Raw genomic sequence first — 21,132 nt, forward strand, 5'->3', positions numbered from 1 at the left:
CACAGATCGAGAGCATGTGCGCAACAGATGTGAGGAGCCCAGACTTTATCTTGGATGTGAATTTTACACCCAAAGTAGAGCTCATAGGCCTTCTTAATATGAGGAGTCTTGCTTCATGTCCATATGAGGAGTCATGTGTATACTCGCCACAAATATAACAGAAAGTATTGTGGCTGTTGCAACATTAGCAAGACATTTTGCTATCACAAATACTCCTGAAAATATAATCACTTTATTATAATGAGTACAGTACACACAAAATGCTATGGCCGTAGAGCATGCATATTAACATGCTCGCAAACTGATACACATAAACACAATGCATGGAATTGAGTGTGTGTGTGATGCTTTTACAACCCCTCTAAAACCTGCCCTGTCTCAGTATGCCTGGACAAGATAGAAAACATTTCAGCTTACATTGTGGGCAACATTTTAATTGACTTGCATTATGAACTGAAATAAATTCAGGTGATTTGGAAAAAAAAATGGTGCATGATAGGGAGATTTCATGGTTATTTTCATGATCAGCAGCTCAAAATCCATGATACACACAAACATATTCAGGAAGCAAAATATTTATTGTCCAGTGTCATTAATGAAGCAGCTGAAGACACGTGGGCCTGACATTGTCCTAAAAAAAACTTGTGGTGTGTGCCCAGGTTGAGATGAGTCACTTTTGATAGCCACAACCATCTTCCTTTGTATGAAACGACTCCTAACACTTTTCTTTGGCTCCCAGTCATTTCAACATTACTAGGTTTCCTTGACAAAACACTCAGTAAAATGTTGGTCTGATGTCCACTCATACCACACCTCCAGAATTTAGCCCTAGAGTTAAAGTTTTCCCAGGAAAATACAAAATGAGTGTTGGTGAACAGGACGTTGATAAATGTCACTCAACAGCATTGTCAATGACACCATCCTGTCAATCTGTTGATGCCTGAGAGTAGGGCTGATTGGAAATAGTTAGCTGGGTTTGGATTTGTCCTGCTTTTTGTGAACAGGACATGCCCAGCATTTTCCATATTACTGGGTAGGTGGTGACATTGTAACCCAGCTCTTCCCATACATTTAAAAGGCGCAAGTTCTTAAGCACAGGTCTTCAGTCAAACAGCTGGAATGTCATCCAGCTCTGTAACCAGTGCCCTCAGCTGTTTCTTGATGCTGAATCAGTTAAAGAATGACTTCTCTGGTGGCTGGTATAATCTATTCAGCACTTCCAGAGCTGAACACAGTTACAGATATTTCAAGCATGCAACTTACCCTTTCCTGCAGTTTCTTTGAACTTTCACCTCTTCGTTAGTAGCTACTTCTCCCACCATTTTGCATACTCTTTGAAACAAGGTTGATCCCCTTGCTTGATGACAATGGTAGCGCGAGGTACTGTATATGCCAGACGCAGATATTAGTGACACTCATTGTAGATGCTCAGTTTCTTGCTGTCAAATCTGTTCCAAGTGTAACCCTTTTACAGCGACCCCACTGGTGTCCTCCTTGTGGGGACAGGGCTTTTTAAGTACATGGCCTGCATAATTCTGCCAATGTTATCATCAGCCAGAGGTAGATTAGCAAAGATAAAATCAGGTAGGTTTATCCCTTATGGTGGTTCAGTCAATACGTGCCACAAACCCAATTTGCCCATTTTTGTCCTTCAGGATTTAGCCAGTCGTGGATAGGTAACCTGTTTGAGGGACAGCAATTTAGATTCCAACCTCCAGCTGTTATGAGGACTCTAAATGGGATGGAAACAACTTTACCATGTATGAATTAAATTTGGGTTTATTCATTTCTTTCTCTGTTTAAAAGAAGCAGTAATGGCACAGGTGAGTAGCTTGCTGGATCACCTCTTTGAAACCGTAGGTGCCCAGTCCAGGAAGGAGAAAGGGCACCTTTGACCATATATCCACCAGGCTGCTCTGCAGTTCTATTTATATACTAGATTTCCATAGTGTTCATCTCCAACAATTTTGAATTTATCATCCTAAATCTTAGTATTTTATTATTTACCAAGGTCCATAGGTTTCAATTACAACCATCTTCTGCTTTGCATTAAATGCACATTCTCAAATTTCCATCAATAACTGTTGAACAAGCCGCTGCTTTCAGATTCACCCATTAATATGATGTTTTGTGTGTTTTATTCATAGAATGTAAATTAATTTGTTTTACTGAATGCTTGCAACGTCTTGCAAGTGTTGTACGACATGTATGCTGGAGCATTGTAACATCAGTAGCCTTAAATGCATCACAAGTCAGTCATTAAAATGTCTACCCTCTCATCAACCTGGTTAAAATACCTTACAGATCAAATGGAATGTTCGTTTAAAGCATTAACACATATGGAGTCAATACAAAACACAGAAAAGAGTAACGGATGTATTTAATAATGTATTTTGGAAGTAAGAATCAGTGAAATAAATATAGTTTAAAATTTTGAGAAATGAGAATGTGATCCCATAGGAATGGATCAGATGATTAGATTAAATGCATACAAGAGCCACTGGGAGATGCAAATGAGCAAGAAAAGAATAGGAAAATATATTGATAGGATTAGATGTAAGGAAGTACAAGAACCTCATGTAGAGCATAAATATACTGAACTATTCACAACATATGGGTCAGGAGAAAGCTATTGGTCTAAGCCAGCTAGTTTTGCGTTGTAAAAATATGGCAGTCAAATGAAAATACAGTATTTTGTCCACTGACATGTTTTATCAGTAATGAATTATGAATGGATAATCTAGTCTTCATGGATCCAGCATCATTCAAAAGTTATAACCTTACATTAAGTATGAATTAACAAGAACAGCAGAATTCATTTAATCAAATTTAAGATATTGGAGAGGTACATACTTAACTTTTATTATCACTGATACAAACCCTACTAATACAATTAAAGACTGTAAAATATCATTGTTGGTTGGAGTATCTATTGTTATTTCACAAGATTCTAGAAGAATGAAAATTACAAAACCCTGTTTTACAAAATCTATAAACAGAACTTCATCATAGATTCTCTTCAAGATATTTATAATTAGTAGCCTAAAATACTGTGGTTAGTTTTCCTAAGATGTGTTTCCCCTCTAGGGTCCGTTTTGTGGCAGTGCATAGACAGATGGCTGGAGAAAGTTCCAACCAGTACATGTGGCCTCCTGACAGCACCACTGTTTGTGAAGAAAGTTTGGATACATTGGCAGGATTTAGACCAAAACTGATCATTGTGTCTGCTGCTTCTCCAAAAATGTTTGCACTTTTACGTGTCTTTGGCATTTTTAAAATTCCTTATCTCAGTCCTGGGATCAATAGGATTATACCAACCTGCAATATTTGGAAGAGGATGATCAAAGAAATGAAAGACATGCTGCAGTACAGTAGGTCCCTTCATCTAAAATCTCATCTGTAGATTGAGATACACACAAATGAATTTTGGGAAATGACTAACATCTTCACAAATGATAAACTTAAATCTAATGAGATGTGTGAATATCTTGCCACCCGTTGTGCTGAGTGTTTATAAGAACACTAATCACAACATTTCATGCTTTAGGATAGGAGTTCAGTGGGGCAAGAGCAGGCACAGACAATGGGCCTACTCAGGCAGTCAGCTTTTAAAATCTTGGGTAAGGAGGTAGAAACGAGCAGTGCAGGGTAAGGGAATTGTGAGGTTGGTGGCAGTGGATGGGAGATTTCCGAAGTTGATGATTGTGCAGGGGGACAATGACCTGATAGTCCTGTTCAAGAGGCAAGTAAGAGGAGGTGTCTGAGAATTGCCACCTGGCTTGCGGTGTCTCGTTTCCACAGGAGAACCAAGATATACTTTGCAAAGGCAGAAGGTACTGATGAAGGGTCTAGCATGATTGAGATCAGTACAGCATCTTCAAATAGCATATTTCATCTGCTAAACCAGTAGCCTCCTTCGCTGCTTAATAACTCACACCCAATGACTCAATTATTATCAACGTCAATCAAACAGGACCCATTACAAACATACATGCCCTCTACCTTGTCCAGTTAGGACTTTGACTAACATCAAACCCCGTCTCAGTTTGAACACAGTACCAGCTCTTCAAAACATTATCCAAAGGCAAGCAGAAAACTCAGACATTTATTCCTCTCCACAGGACAGAGTGGGGCATAAGTGTCAAGGGCTAACCAGCTCATCAAATAAATATATCCGCTACCGTACCAGTGATTGCCATAATTACATAAAATTACTAAACCTGTGGAGATAGAGATCAAAATGCTGCCTTTATTTAACACATTAAATGTCACATTAACATTTAAGCAATGGAATGCATTGTTTGTGTCAACAAGCAGAGTCCAGAGTGGGCTGGGAGCAGGCCACAAGTGTTACCATACTTCCAGCACCAACGTAACACCAAACCTCACTGAACTGCAATTCTTGGGAGGAACCTGGAGTAGCCAGAAGAGACCCACACAGCCACGTACAAACTCTTTACAGATGGTGGCAGGGGCTGAACTCCGATTACTGGTGCTGTGAAGCATTATGCTAGCTGTTACATTACCTGTCATTAGACTCGAGAAAAATTGAAGACAGGCAAGATGGAGTCCGTATCCCAGTCCATGCAACAGCACCTTTTAATTTCCAAATTACAAATGATGCATGCATGCACTTCCCAGCACCTCTCCTCTCATTATTACTCTCTGTCACACCGTTCTCCTATCAGATAGCCAAGAATGGCCACCTGGCCCAGAAGTAAGAAAAAAAATGGCGAGAATGAAATGTAAAGTTAATTGTCAAAGTACATATGTTTATGTTACTATATACTTACCTTGAGATTCATTTTGCTGCAGGCATTTACAGAGACAAAAATCAAATACAGATCGGAGTTCACAAAAAGCTATGCATAAACAAAGACTGACAATCAATGTGCAAAAGACAAAGGACAGGCAGTCCGTTCTTGTGGTGCACCTGTGCAAATAGCAAGTATGGAGGAGACGGTGTTGCCAATCTGTGCTTACTGGAGACTGGAGATAAAGGCATTCTCAGTCAATTTAGTGCTCAGTTTAACTCTCCAAGTCACAAGCACACTTGCTGGTTCTGCAAATTATTTAGCTGATCGCTTAACAAAGACACCCAAACAATGCGATTGCGCAAATTCCCAAACTGACCTTGTAGACAATCAGAGCAGCTGACCAACTTGTCTTCTTTACAGTTGATTAGGAGCGCTGAGGTTTTCCACTGGAGTCATGGCAATGGCTGTATGGAGTACATGCTGACTTCTCTTTCCAATGGTGACTGCATTTGTAATCTCACTGCTGCCATGCTAGAGTGGCTTTGCACTTGATAGGAAACAGTTAATCGAATGGAAATGTGTACAGGTAACTGTGTTTATTTGCAGCTGAACATAGAGTTCAAGAACAGCCCAAACAGAAATGAGTTATCTAGTCGGCAGGTGCAAACAGAAGCCCTGAATAAACAGTGGAAGGAGTGTATCACCTCAAACTACAAACCTACCTGCCTCATGAGGCATGTTCTGCCCTCCCCCTGCCTGCAGATGTTCATATATGATAGTAACATTATGAAGCACACTCCAATGTACTGCTAATTTTTCATGCCACCCTACGGTAGTCCTCCAGTGTGTGCTAGTAACTAAGCTGTTGCTTCAGGACATATTAAATGCCATGCAGTGACATTGCTTGTTTGATATGCATGAATTGAACAGACTCTGCAGAAAGTGGTGGATACAGCCCAGTGCTTCACAGGCTCCACCACTGAGCACGTTTACAAAGAGCCCTGTCACAGGAAGGCAACGTCCGTCACCAAGGGCCTCTGCCATCCAGGCCACATTCTTTCCTTGCTACTACCTTCGGGCAAGAGGTACAGGAGCCTCAGGTCCCACACCACCAAGTTCAGGAATAGTTATTACCCTACAACCATGAGACTCCTGAACCAGCATGGATAAATTCACTCACCTCAACTCTGTACTGGTTCCACAACATACAGACCATCTTTTCAACTCGTGTTCTCGGTATTATTTTTTATTTGCACAAGTAGTAATTTGCACATTGGTGGTTTATCAGTCTTTGTTTATGTATAGTTTGTTCTATTGTATTTCTTTATTTTCCTGTAAATACATGCAACAAAGTGAATCTCAAGGTAGTATATAAGTTTACTTTGACTTTGAAAAGCCTTGAGATCAGGAGAGGCCCACTTGTCACCCCTCATATGTTGATTCACACAGAATACTGCACATTAGGAAATTACTTCTGCAGCCAGTATGCCAGCTATTTCTCACTTATGTGCCAATAACTACTGGTGCATTACTGCTCGAGGTGGAGAAGGAACATTCAGGGTGGTATTGGGAGTATAGAGAAGCCCTGCGTATACAACATCTCACCAATTAACCATACACTTGCTGCCTCCTCTGCGAAGGGAGTTAAGGTTCCTGTATTGGCCTCATTAGCCAGCTCCCAACCCACGAAACTGGAGTGGAAGAAAGTCACACTTTATCCCGAGAGACTGCAAAGGGAGGAGGAGGAAGATGTATACCGAGGGAGTGAAATCCTTGTTCATTGTGGTACATTTCAGAATCAAAAGTAATGTGTGTCTAATCAGTGGCCTCCAGCACCACATGGAAGCTTGTATTCCTGAAAAGGTCTGGGAGGAGAGTAGTATGTTAATTTTCTTTTTAATTAACATCGCAAACTTTGGGAATTTTGTTTTAAAATACTGAAAATGGCCCGTCTGTATAAAACCTTGTCAAATCTTCAGTTGTGGCTAAAAATTACAGCACTCACCATTCTCCTTTGTAATTATTTTCATGGGGATGACTTGCTTCTACTTTTAAATGTAAGATGGTGGTTGTACTCCAGTTGCCAGTGGTAAGAGGGTGAAAGGCAACTGGAGATTAGGCTCAGCCGCACTGACTTAACGCATACACTCTGTCCATGACCACTTGCATAAATAAAAGCATAGTTTTCCCCCACACACCATTCTCAACTTCCCTCCCTTCTTCACTTCCTCTGCAGCAAAAGTGGGCGATCCGATGCGGCTGGCAACAACCGAGGTTACACAGGGAAATACTGGAGGATGTGTGAGTGAAGCCTGAAAGATGACCTGGACTGGGTGTGCTGTGCTTTCCATGTAATTCAGTGTAAAAATAGACTAGAACCCAGCCATAGCCTTGGAATTATGATATCTGATAATGATAACGTATCCACCTTTAGGCTCTCATATGCATGAACATTTTTGTCTCTAAACAAAAGTTCCATAACAAGAACTATTTTATTGTGAGACTATGGTGCTTTATCAATTCAAAGAAGAATTTTTGACAAGATGCTATTTATAGGATCTAAAACACAGGCTATTTTGTGAATTTCTTCAAAGGACATCAAAGCAGCTTAACCAGTTTCAGACCTAACCAGTTGCCCTCTACCACCACTCTCCTCCGTCTAGTGGAATTAGTCCTTCCTCTTAATAATTTCTCCTTTGGCTCCTCCCACTTCCTCCAAACCAAGGGTGTAGCCATGGGCACCCGTATGACTCCCAGCTATGTCTGCCTTTTTGTTGGCTTTGTGGAACAGTCCATGTTCCAAGTCTATACTGGTATCCATCCCCCTCTTTTCCTTCGCTACATCGACAACTGCATTGGCGCTGCCTCCAGCATGCATGCTAAGCTCGTTGACTTCATTAACTTTGCCTCCAACTTTCACCCTGCCCTCAAATTTATCTGGTTCATTTCCGACACCTCCCTCCCCTTTCTTGATCTTTCTGTCTCCATCTCTGGCGACGGCCTATCTACTGATATCTACTATAAGCCTACAGACTCTCACAGCTACCTGAACTACTCCTCTTCCCACCCTGTCTCTTGAAAAAATGCCATCCCCTTCTCACAATTCCTCCGTCTCTGCCGCATCTGCTCTCAGGATGAGGCTTTTCATTCCAGGACGAAGGAGATGTCTTCCTTTTTTAAACAAAGGGGCTTCCCTTCCTCCACCATCAACTCTGCTCTCAAACACATCTCTCCCATTTTACACAAATCTGCCCTCACCCCATCCACCCGCCACCCCAGTCGGGATAGGGTTCCCCTTGTCCTCACCTACCATCCCACCAGCCTCCGGGTCCAACATATAATTCTCCGTAACTTCTGCCACCTCCAACGGGATCCCACTACCAAGCGCATCTTTCCCTCCTCACCTCTTTCTGCTTTCCACAGGGATCACTCTCTATGTGACTCCCTTGTCCATTCGTCACCCCCATCCCTTCCCACCGATCTTCCTCCTGGCATTTATCCTTGTAAGCGGAACAAGTGCTACACCTGCCCTTACACTTCCTCCCTCACCACCATTCAGGGCCCAAGACAGTCCTTCCAAGTGAGGCGAAACTTCACCTGTGAGTCAGCTGGTGTGGTATACTGCGTCCGGTGCTCCCAGTGTGGCCTTTTATATATTGATGAGAACCGACGCAGACTGGGAGACTGTTTTGCTGAACACCTACGCTTGGTCCGCCAGAGAAAGCAGGATCTCCCAGTGGCCACACATTAATTCCATGTCCCATTCCCATTCTGATATGTCTATCCATGACCTCATCTACTGTCAAGATGAAACCACACTCAGGTTGGAGGAACAACACCTTATAATCCGTCTGGGTAGCCTCCAACCTGATGGCATAAACATTGATTTCTCTAACTTCCGTTAACGTCCTCCCTTATTTATTTATTTTTTTCCCCATTTTTTCTTTTCTCTCTTTTTTCTCTCTCTGTCCCTCTCACAATCACTCCTTGGCTGCTCCCCTCCCCCTTTCTTTCTGCCTAGGCCTCCCGTCCCATGATCCTCTCCCTTCTCCAGCTCTGTATCCCTTTTGCCAATCACCTTTCCAGCTCTTAGCTTCATCCCTCCCCCTCCTGTCTTCTCCTACCATTTCGGATCTCCCACTCCCACTTTCAGATCTCTTACTATCTCTTTTTCCCCCGTTAGTCCTGACAAAGGGTCGCAGCCCGTAACGTCGACTGTACTTCTCCCTATAGATGCTGCCTGGCCTGCTGCGTTCCACCAGCATTTTGTGTGTATTGCTTGAATTTCCAGCATCTGCAGATTTCCTTGTGTTTGCAAGATTAACTAGATTAGTCTGTTTCAGTCTATTGGCACGTACAGTATACAATTTTCAAAAGATATCTAACATTTAAGATGTACAAATGGGTGTCCAGTAGGAAGTGAAACAAAATGTGCACAAAGGCTATTCTATCTGAAGAGGCAAACAAAGGCTTTGACATTTCGCATGCACAGCAAATGTTTTCATCGAACTAATTCTCTTCCTTATGACCCCACTCTGGGTTCATCTGTCTGCTGTGACTTTTCTGACTTCACAAAAGTAGACATTTATTTCTGCCACAGGATGGCGCTACAAAGAGCTCATGATGGTAGAACCAGTAGTCATATTTACACAAAATAACCTAATCACAATCTAAACCTCATCACAAATGAGAGAAAAATCGGCAGATGCTGGAAATCCAAAGTGACACACACAAAACACTGGAAGAACTCAGCAGGTCAGGCAGCATCTATGGAAATGAATAAACAGTCAATGTTTTGGGCCGAAACCATTATTCAGGACTGGAAAGAAAGGGGAAAGACAGTAGAGTAAAAGGGTGGGGGGGAGGGTACTTGCTAGAAGGTGATAGGTGAAGCCAGGTGGGTAGGAAAGGTAAAGGGCTGGAGAGGAAGAAATCTGAAAGGAAAGGAGAGTGGACTTAGGAGAAAGGGAAGGAGGCAGGGATTGGGGGGGGGGGGGAAAGAGTGGATGATAGGCTGATGAGAAGAGGTAGAGGCCAGAATGGGGAATAGAAGAAGTGGGGGGGGGGGGGGGGAAGAAGGGAGGAAATTTTTTTTAAACCAGAAGTCAAAATTGCTATTCATACCATCTGAGGGTTGCCTCATCATGACACAGGAGGAAGCCATGGACCAACAAATCAGAATGGGAGTTAAAATATTTGGCCACCAGAAAGTCCTACTTTTTGGCAGCTGGAGCAGAAGTGCTTGACAAAGTGGCGCCCCCCATCTGTGACAGTTCTCACCAGGGTAGAGGAGGTCACATTGGGAACACCAGACACAATAGGTGACACCAGCAGATGAGGTGTTGCCTCATCTGGGAGAACTGAGTGGAGGGGTGGGAGGTGGTGAATGGGGAGGTGCAGCATTTTGGTTGCTTGCAGGGATAAGTGCCAGGAGGGAGATTGGTGGGGAGGGATAAGTGGACATGGGATCCATGAGAAGCAATCCCTGCACAAAGCGAAGGGGGGGGGGGGGGGGCAGGACAAAGATACGTTTGGTGATATGACCCCTTCGGAGATAGCGGAAGTTCTGGAGAAAGGTGTGTTGGATGCAGAGTAGAAGTGTCATGGATGTAGGTGGGAAGGGACTGAGCCAAAGGGGATAAAATGTAGCCGAGTTCAGTGGGGCAGGAGCAGGCAGAGACATTGGGCCAACCTGGACACTCAAGTTTGTGGATCTGGGGTAGGAGGTAGGAGCAAGCTAGAAGAGTCATGGATGTAGGTGGGGTAGGTGATGTACTTTAGTATGCTGTGTTGCCTTTTCAAGCAGATACTCAAACAAAATAAAAACAGAAAATGCTTGGAATAAGGCATATAACACAGCCATGTGAGTCATCGTGTTGTATTTACTTACTCCCACCCCACCACCATTCTTATCACAATCAGAGATCAAATTTTCCCCAGGTGATCCAACATTTCACACACTCGTCACTGTGGTAAACCAACACTTGAAAAAAATTTTTTAACCGAATTTGAGAGACCCTAGAAGTAGACCCTGTCTGATGCACAACTTTCAGCCCATTGTGTAGTGTGCAAGTATAGGACCTGGGATTGACAATTCCTACACATAATGCTTTGTTAAACTATTGCTTCTCCAAGCCTCGCATACAACTAGCATTGGTGTACCATGCTTCAAAGCATGCTTTCACATGCTGAAGAACATCTACTTAGAAGCTGCAGGTTTTTTTTTAAGAAAGAGGTTATTTCCTTGATGTATGACTTAAATGAACTGTATAGGGGGGAGTAAAAATCTAGATAGAATGTAGAAACCTTTTTTCATTGGGGCAGGGGTTGGAATCAAAATGATTACCTCCCTGGCAACACATGGGGTGACATACAAGAATTTCACCACTGAAAACTCAAATGCACTTGCCTTACCAATTACCTCATGGACAAACTACAACAATCATCCTTAGAGTGGGGATCTGTCAAGTCAGTAGGAGTGATCCAGACACAGGTACGCAGACAAGGAAAACATGAGCAACACACGCGAAATGCTGGAGGAACGTTTATGAAAATGAATAAACAGTCAACAATTCAGGCTGAGACCCTTCATCAGGACTGGAAAGGAAAGGGGAAAGATGCCAGATTAAGGAGGTAGGGTGAGGGGCAGAGGACAAGTTAGAAGGTGATAGGTGGGGAAAGGGGATTAATAAAGGTGCTGGGAGGTGACTGGTAGAAAAGGCAAAGGTCTGGAGAAGGTCTGATAGGAGAGAAGATTGGACAATGAGAGAAAGGGAAGGAGAGGCACCAGGGGAGGTGACGGGCAGGTTTGGAGAAGAGATGAGAAGCCAGAGTTGGGGAACAGAAGAATGAAGGGGGTGGGGGTAAAAAAAAATTACTGTAAGTTGGAGAAATCAATGTTCATGCCATCAGGTTGGAAGCTACCTAGAAAGAACGTGGAGTATTGGTCCTCCAAACTGAGTGGCCTCATCACGGCAGAAGAGGTGGCCATGGACTAACATGTCAGAACAGAAATGGAGATGGGAATTAAAATGTTTGCCCACTGGGAAATTCCATTTTCTGCGGATGGAACAAAGGTGTTCAACAAATTGGTCCCCTAATCTACACCGGGTCTCTCCAAAGTGGAGTGGGCCACATTGGGAGCACCAGACACAGTACAGGACCCAGACAGAACACTCTTTTACCTGTAAAAGTTTGGCATTTACAATTGAAGTACTATTAGGTGGCACAACAACTTTTATCCAATATACCCATGTTGATGATTGTCAATAGACTTAGGTAGTAGTAACACTGTTTAGGAAAAACACAGGAGATTGTGAGCACTTCAGCTAAATAGATGTTTACTCCTCTAAAAGTCATTATCACCAAAAATCTAACAAACTCTTAACCACCATACATCTTAAATATTAACGCTGTTTCTATCTTCACAAAACGATGTGACCCAAGGCTTTATGATGTTTCTGTTTTTATTTCTGATTTCCAGCGTCCTTAGTAGTTTGATCTTGTGAAAGTGCAGCTACTAACGTCTGATATCTGATTGGTCTGAAATGCTTTGCTGTGTTTCGACTGTTTCATGAGGTCTGGCAGTAGGTTGCACACTTTATAACTCTGCAGTTAGGAATGTCCCAGGAGAGATCATGGAGCTCGAAAGATGCTGCTGATACTGACGGCCTGGTTTATGAAGGATAAGTGCCACTTGGACTGAAAGATCTGACAGAAGGAAGGAAACAGTACACTCTTCAAAGTTCAAATTAAATGTATTATTTAAGTATATCCCATGTTATTACAGGAAAGATTCTATCATGGATAAAGCAGTGGCTGATTGGCAGGAGGCAAAGTGTGGGAATAAAGGGAGCCTTTTCTGGTTGGCTGCCAGTGACTAGTGGTGTTCCACTGGGACCGATTCTTTTTACATTATATGTCAATAATTTGAACGATGGGATTGATGGCTTTGTTGCAAAGTTTGCAGATGATATGGAGATAGGTGGAGGAGCAGGTTGTTTTGAAGTAGAGAGGCTACAGAAGGACTTAGACAAATTACGAGAATGGGCAAAGAAATGGCAGGTGGAATAGTGTTGGGAAGTGTCTGGCCACGCACTTTGGTAGAAGAAATGGAAGAGTTGACTGTTTTCTAAATGGAGAAATACAAAAGAAAACTGAGGTGCAAAGGGAGTTGGGAGCCCTTGTGCAGGATTCCCTGAAGGTTCACTTGCAGGTTGAGTCTGTGGTGAGGAAGGCAAATTCAATGTTAGCATTCTTTTCAAGAGGACTAGAATATAAAAGTAAGGATGTAAGTGTTGAGACTTGATGAGACCTCATTTGGAGAATTGTGAGCAGCTGTGTGGCCCATATCTTAGACAGGATTGAAACTGGAGAGGGTTCAAAGGAGGTTCGCGAAAATGATTCCAGGTTTGAATAGCTTGTCATATAAAGAGCATTCGATGGCTCAGGGCCTGCATTCACTAGAATTCTGAAGAATGAAGTGTGACCTAGTTGAAATCTGTCAAATGGTGAAAAGCCTTGTTAGAGTGGATGCAAAGAGAATGTTTCCTATGGTGGAAGAGACTAAGACCAGAGGACACAGCCTCAGAATACAGGGGCGTCATTTTAGAATGGAGATAAGGAGGAGTTTCTTTAGCCAGAGAGTGACAAATCTGTGGAATTCATTACTAAATGTGTCTGTGGAGGCCATGTCTTTATGTATATTTAAGGCAGTGATTAATAGATTCTTGATTAGTCAGGGCATGAAGGGATACGGGGAGAAGGCAGGAGATTGGGGCTGAGAGGAAAATAGATCAGCCATGATGAAATTGTGGAGCAGACTCGATGGGCCAAATGGTCCAGTTCTGCTCCTGTGTCTTATTGTTACATACTCTTCGGGATTCATTTTCTTACAGGTATTTCAGCAAGAAAGACACAATTGAATTTTACGAAAAAACTAAACAAAACAAGGACGGGAGGGGGGAGCATTGGGTGGGGGCCCTGAGTGGGGTTTTGTTTTGGAAGCCTCAGCACGTCTTTCCACTAACCCTTCTATATCATAATATTAAGGCAAAGTATCAGCATAGTTCCTGTTTGTGTTGTATAATAAAATTAAGCCCCAGATATTCATTACATTGAATATTTCAGTGATTAAATCCAATAATTAAAACAATGCTTGGTTTTGATGTGCTGTACAAATTTCCTCTACTTTTCCTTAGTATTTCTGCAAAGTGTCAGAGTTTTGAGGATGACTACAGAGGGGTGAAGCCTCAATGTGAAAGTGTCTTTCTTAAACGAGCCAATCCTGGAAAGGACAAAGCACAGGCTAGACCTCTGTGGCCACCAGGATCTGTACAAGCTTTTAGTGCAGACGTTCCCAACCTGGGCTCCACGGACTTGTCGGTTAATGGTAAGGGTCCATGGCATAAAAAAGGTTGGGAACCCCTGTTCTAGAGTGACATATTTTTGTGCTTCTGCTTACTTATTATAACAGAGCTGGTGGCCATTTGTCTCATTCAGTCAAATCCCCAATGAGGCAAATTCCACCAGTCCAACTCCCTGCCTGCAATATATATATATATATATTTTTTTTAAATCACATAGCACTTATCTACATTAAGGAGTGATCTAAACTGCCAATTAAACTTCAGCAAATCTTTGGGATTTGGAAGAAACCATAGCAACCAGTGATGCCCACACAGCCACAGCTGGAATGTGAAGTCTTCATACAAACAGCACTGGAGGTTACAGTTCAATCCCTGGAGTAACAAGGAACTATTTCTAACTGCTACAACACTGTGCTGACCCAAACTGCCTCTCCGACTCCAGTTGATCAAACATCCCAGGAAAAGGATTCTGGCTAGCGGTGGAGAATAAATATCATAAATTCAACACAGCACTCAAATCCCTGAATGAAGGTGAGCAGAATATCTTCTAGTTCCTCTCGAGGTTGTCTTTGCAATGCACTGACAGTGACACCACAGTCCTACCACCCAACCCCACCACTCCACAAACTTTTCAGTAGGTTTACAGTGGATGTGACCTCACTGGCCCTCCATCTGGACAATAGAAAACGGATTTGGATTCCCCATTTCTGTGGTTTTGCCCACCCCAGGTACAATAGATTGAGGATGGCCCTCCCCAGGGTCAACCCACATAAAGTGGTGGGGCCAGATAACATACCTGGTCAGATGCTACTGGGGGGCTTTGCAGCACAGTTAACACAGGTTCGAACAGACATTCTCAACATCTCTGGAGTCCACTGTCCCCTAGGGCTTCAAGGCAGCCACCATCTTCCTGGTGCCCAAGGCGGCGACAGTAACCCGCCTCAACAACGACCACTGAGTCACTGGCTGTGCGTCACATTAAATCCCGTCTTCCTGCTACACCCTTTAGTTCGTTTTTGTGCAAATCGTTCCGCTGATGATGTCATAGCCAGATTAATTTCTGTTTAAAGTTACACTAAACACAGTAAATTTCGCTTTTATCATTACCTGCTTTATACACAAATGGCTCACAACACCCACGGTGACAGGTAATTCTCGTTTTGAACAGCGTACCGGTAGTTATCAAGATAAATACTGTTAGTCGGAAGCTTTTTCCCCAGGGCTGAAATGATTGTCACAAGAGGACACAGGTTTAAGGTGCTGAGGGGTAGGTACAGAGGAGATGTCAGGGGTAAGTTTTTTTACTCAGAAAGTGGTGAGTGCGTGGAACGAGCTGCCGGCAACAGTGGTAGAGGCGGATACGATAGGGTCTTTTAAGAGGCTTTTAGATACGTACATGGAGCTTAGTAAAACAGAGGGGCTATAGGGAAGCCTAGTAATTTCTAAGGTGGGACATGTTCGGCACAGCTTTGTGGGCCGAAGGGCCTGTATTGTGCTGTAGGTTTTCTATCCTAAATGTACGAGTTTTACAGCTGCTGATCCCCAAAATACGGAAACGGGATGGTGCGCACAGGGTGGACGCAAGGCGATCTCCGTGAGGGGTCTCCTTTCCTTGCGGCAGCCTGACCACCACCAGCCCCATAGACTCCCGAATGTACCAAGAACGTGTGCGATTCTAATCCTGGCGGGTGTAAAATACCAGCCGGAGTAAACCCGTATGTAATTTTTCTCTTGATCTGATCCTGGGGGAAGTCGTAGCGTGGAAATGCGGTGTGTGCACTTCATAACGCTGAGGCGGGCAGCCACCTTCCCTCCCGCTCTGCTCGAACCGCTGAACCTTCTCACCAAGAGCGCACAGCCTGGTAGCTAGTGCCGCCCCGACCACACCGAATCTCACTATGCACATGGCAATGGGCGATTAACTAACTATGCGGGCTCTCACCCCTTCAGAACTCCGATAAAATACAGTGAACTAACCATCAGCCTTTTTTTTCTGCTGTCTACTTACTTCGATTGCTGTAAACGATGAGGAGAGGATCAACTGTCTGGAGCAGTGGTTCCCAACCTTTTTTTGGCCATGCCTCACCTAATCACCTCTAAAATCCTGATGCCCCCTGTGGTGATATATAATTCTTATTATTCAAAAAGTGAACTCCTATTCACCTGGAGGAAGCCTAAAAGACCATTAACTTGGTTTAAACAAGCTTCCAAAGAACATGGCATTCATGAAAGAGAAAAATAAAGGAACCAAAGGACTGTTAAAGTTCTGAGGAATTACTAAGAAATTGTAAAAAAAAGAACATTAAGTGATATTAAAATAATAATAATAATAAATAAATAAAACAATGCCGATTCGTTTCTACAGCATACAAAGACAGATACACCGTTTAAAAGAGATGACGCAATGTACACACCTTCACACCACCAAGAACCGAAAGCTGCTGCAAAAAGCAGCATTGGCGCGACCTCGTACGAGTTTCTTACGCGTTTGCACTTGTTCATTCGTTTCTTCCTACATCAGTCAATTCATTAATTTAATTATGAAAGCCATTTGATGGTTGTAATGATGGTGATACACTATATATACAGTACATACGCAATTACACATGTACATACACACAAGTATTTTTATGTATATATACTGTATATACACATATGTATTAACTCGCACACACACTCATACTCACACAGACTTACTAGAAAAAATTCACTGTTAATAACTCATTCTCGAATTGCCCCCCTTAAAAATCAAATTGCCCCACGTTGGGAACCACTGGTCTGGAGGGAACAAGCGAGCTGACACCTTTGCTAAGGCAGTCAGAACAATCTTTATGGCCACAATGTGATCAGGTTGCCAATACCTCGCAAGCTCTTCGATGACATAGTAAAACCACAGCGTGATGGGCCAGTTGCTGACAGAGAGACGTTATAGACTAAAGCTACAGGGGATGATGGATAAAATTGAAAACGAGAGGGTCTTGACCATCACAAAGAAAGTAGCAACAACTGTACCACTTGCTAGAGACGGGAGACACCCCGCCGCAGGGCCCTCCCCCAGGAAGTATTTCAAACATTCAAAGTACATTTATTATCAAAGAATGTATAAATTATACAACCCTCAGATTTGTTTGCTTACAGGCAGCCGCAATGAAAGAGACCCGCAAGAACCCAATTTTAAAAGGCCAACAACCCTCAATGTGCAGAGGAAGATGAAAACACACATCATGCAAATAGGAGCGAACTACAGCATTCCGAACCAAAATGAGTCCTTCTCCAAACGGACTTTTATTTTACAAAACTATAAAAGTTTATTTACAACACATACACACAAGGTACGGTACAGGTATTCAATATTTACAAGACAGTAAATCGACTCATTAAAATATGGTTACTACCTTCTATAAAACAGTCAATACCCCGGCGGGGGTGGGGGGGGGGGTCTCCGCTCCCGGAAGTCCCCCATTGTGGCCACTGCGACCGCGTGCTCCCTCTCCAAGGGCAGCCGGGCACGAACGAACCCTCGGGGAAGGAGCAGGCAGGCGGCCGGGCAGCGCCCTCCACTTCCCACCGCCTAGACCCGTGAATGGCCATCTTGGCCAGGCCCAGGGCCAAGCCCACCGGGAGATCTTCCGAACTGGGTGCCCGTATACGAGGAGCGCGGAACTACAGCCCCCCCCACCCCCCGAGAAACTCAACCGGGGGCTGCGACCTCTCACCTTCCGTGTACGCGTACCAATACACTGACTCCTCCTGCCCGCAGAATGGGCAGGTGGACGGGGTGTCAGTGAACCTGCTCAAGAATCTATTGTACGGTAGGCAACACCTTCCACCCCAGGTCCCCAGCGTAGAAGGGAAGCACCCCTGCGGAAAGAGATTTCCACTGGGCAACCCCCTCTGCTGCCATTGTGGGGTGGCTGTAGTTGTTATTTTTGTGATCTCCACGGGTGAAAGCTTATCCAGCTCAGAGTAGTGATGTTGTAACTGTTGATAATTCTTATTAAGAGAATTCATTCTTAGGTTTGGAATCCGAGAAAATGTCAAGTGATAACGAGTTTTCGAAAGCTTTGTAGGGCAAGCATCTTTTCACCTGCCCTTACCACCCTCATCTTACGGGGCAGCTGAAAGACAGAACCGGGTCCTGAAATGCAGGCTAGCTGAGCCGCAGTGGCCACTGGCACTGGTGACTATGCGCTGCGCTGCGATCCGAACCGTATCAGGTATCTCTGCACCAGATGGTTTCAGGACATCCCAAGCGCTTACCACTTTTCATTTTCGGTAAAACAGAGGGACATCCATACTCTTGAGAGAAAACATGTTACAGGATTGTGTGGCATTAATGAGAAACTCTTAATGTTTCCATCACCAGGTTATCAGGAGCCCAAAAAGTCGTGAAAACCGCAGTGTGCTCTGACAACCAGCCGGGAGATTGGATGCTTACGAGAACTAGCGGCAGTTTCACTAAGACCTGTTCCAAATGTTGCTGACCGCATTTGACGCTTTAAAGGTCCGACGTGGACACTTGCCTGGCACGTTAAGCCGGGGATGCCACCAGACCTGGGAACAGGTGTGCAGAGAACGTTGATGATCGATTATCTCTGCTATTTGCCACCTTAAGTAATCATTATGTAGTATACACTGAGTAATCGGGACATCTATGTTCTGCCGTCATCCAGACGCATCTCATGCCACTATACGCCTAACATTTTTCTCGCCTTTGTCTTGAATATGAGTCGCGTACTAACCGGTCAGGTTGTTGGGTGTGCCCTAGAGAGCATCCATATATTCGAAAAGTGGATTGACAATGCGGCCAATAACCGCATAGTGAGTTTGGGTCTGTGTTTTGCTTTGATAACAAAATTTCAACTGTAAAGGGAGCACTGGATTGCACCGCCCATAGGAATGATTCTTGCAAATGCAAATGTTTAGAGGGATAGTATCAACCCACAAGTTCCCCTACCCCACTCCGAAGCTGCTTCGGAGTGTGTAACTATCAAGAGAAGGGACTAGACTTCGTTAACAGTATGTGCAATGTCTATAATACTGGTGACCCTCGAATCCGTCAACAGTACTTACTGGGACTGTGGCTGTCAGGCCCAGCACCAGTTGCCAGAGGCACCCTTTCTAAAATGGGATCTTTGGCCTGAATCAAAGCCATGGAGGGGTTGCTGTTATCTGGCCTACACAGTAGTAGTATTATAGAGGTACCTACCACAATGCCTACTCTCTCTATATATCCCACCATGGGACTGCCATTGAAGGACTATTGAGAGCAAGTGTTTCTGGATTGTAATGTTCCTGTTTTGGGAACCTGCCATACTGGCTCCTGAAAGTATTAACATGGCCTCAGCCTTAATAGAGAAATTGGCTAACGATACAACCTTAGTGCTACATGATATGAGCCAAAATTCTGGCAATCCACGCTGTGGCCCTTCAAAAAGAGACTAGCACTAGACTTCATTGTCCAAGAGAGGCGATACTTGTGCCATTATTAGTCAGGAGTGTAGGACTTGTGTCTCTGATATCTACAGCCAACTGCCACAGACACAGCACTATTGAAATTCAGTAAGATTTATGCTGAGGGGATCATTAGGGTCTTTCTGCCACCCAGCTGAGATCAGGGGTGCTGCATACACAGGGCCCTTAGCATTGTCAATGTTCAACAATCCTTTTGACCCCCCCCCCCCCACCATCAGGTCAGGAGGTACCACAAGTATTAGGACAAAGTCTGTTAGGATGGGGAAGCAGCTTCCCCCCCCCCCCCCCCCATCCAGGCCTTGAGACTACTGAACTCCCACCACACAGGCATCATACTGTATGAAACAGCAATAGTGTTAGGTTTACATTTAAACTTGTGTTGTAAATGCACCTTGTGCTAAATGGCAATCTTCTGGAATATATTTTATTAATTTATTTGTAGTAATATTACTTCATGTGGTGTGTGTGAATTATTTGTACTGTGTTGTCTACCTTGGTCCGGAGGAATGTTGTTTCCTGTATGTATGTAGACAGTTGAAGGACAATGAATTTGAGTTCAAGGTCGACTTGTCTAGATGCACGTCCTGAGTTGTCCCAATATTCTCTGTAGCTGATTCAGAACAAAGCAGCTTACTGTGCATTTTAAAACTATGTAGACCCTCCATTATTGTTCAATTCCTCCAACTTTTCCGTTTTGTTTCAGAGCAAGAACTCAAAGTTTGTTGTTCCAGTGCTCAGTTGAAAGGGCTTGCAGAGATTGAAGCATCAATATTTAAAAACAGTGCAGTTAAATGGACTGTACTGTAACCAAACAAGCTAAACAGCTGCTTTGTACATATCATGAACAAATTATAATTACTAAAATAATCAAATAGAACTAAATGTGTTTATTGACATGTGGTTATGCAAATAATGGATCTCACAATCAGAATCAGGTTCATTATCACCCAAATGTGTCATGAAATTTGTTAACTTAGCAGCAGCACAATGCAATGCATGATAATATAGCAATAAATAAAATCAAAGTATATTCATGTATATTGAATTTATTTTAAATAGTGCAAAAACAGATAATATATTCTTAAAAAGTGAGGTATTAGTCATGGGTTCAATGTCCATTTAGGAATCATATGGCAGAGGGGAAGAAGCCCTCTTCTCACTGTTACCATCAGGAAGGAGACCTTTTGTGGCAATAAGCATATAGTTGTGGGTCCAGATCCTTGCTGAAGCAAGAGTTCATTCTAACCATGACCAACCTCTCAAAGCATTTTATCATAGCAGATGTGAGTGCTACTGGGAAATGGTCATTAAGGCAGCTCACACTACGCTTCTTAGGCACTGGTATAATTCTTGTCTTTTTGAAGCAGTTAGAGAGAGATTGAAAATGTCCTTGAATACTTCTGTCAGCTGGTTGGGACAAGTTTGCAGAGCCTTGCCTGATACTCCACATCAGGGCTTACCTCCTTGTGAGGGGTTACCCTCCTGAAAGATAGCCTGATATTGGCCTGCAAGATATCACAGGATCACTAGGT

The sequence above is a fragment of the Hemitrygon akajei genome, chromosome 4 (assembly GCF_048418815.1).
Source record: "Hemitrygon akajei chromosome 4, sHemAka1.3, whole genome shotgun sequence".
NCBI lineage: Eukaryota > Metazoa > Chordata > Chondrichthyes > Myliobatiformes > Dasyatidae > Hemitrygon > Hemitrygon akajei.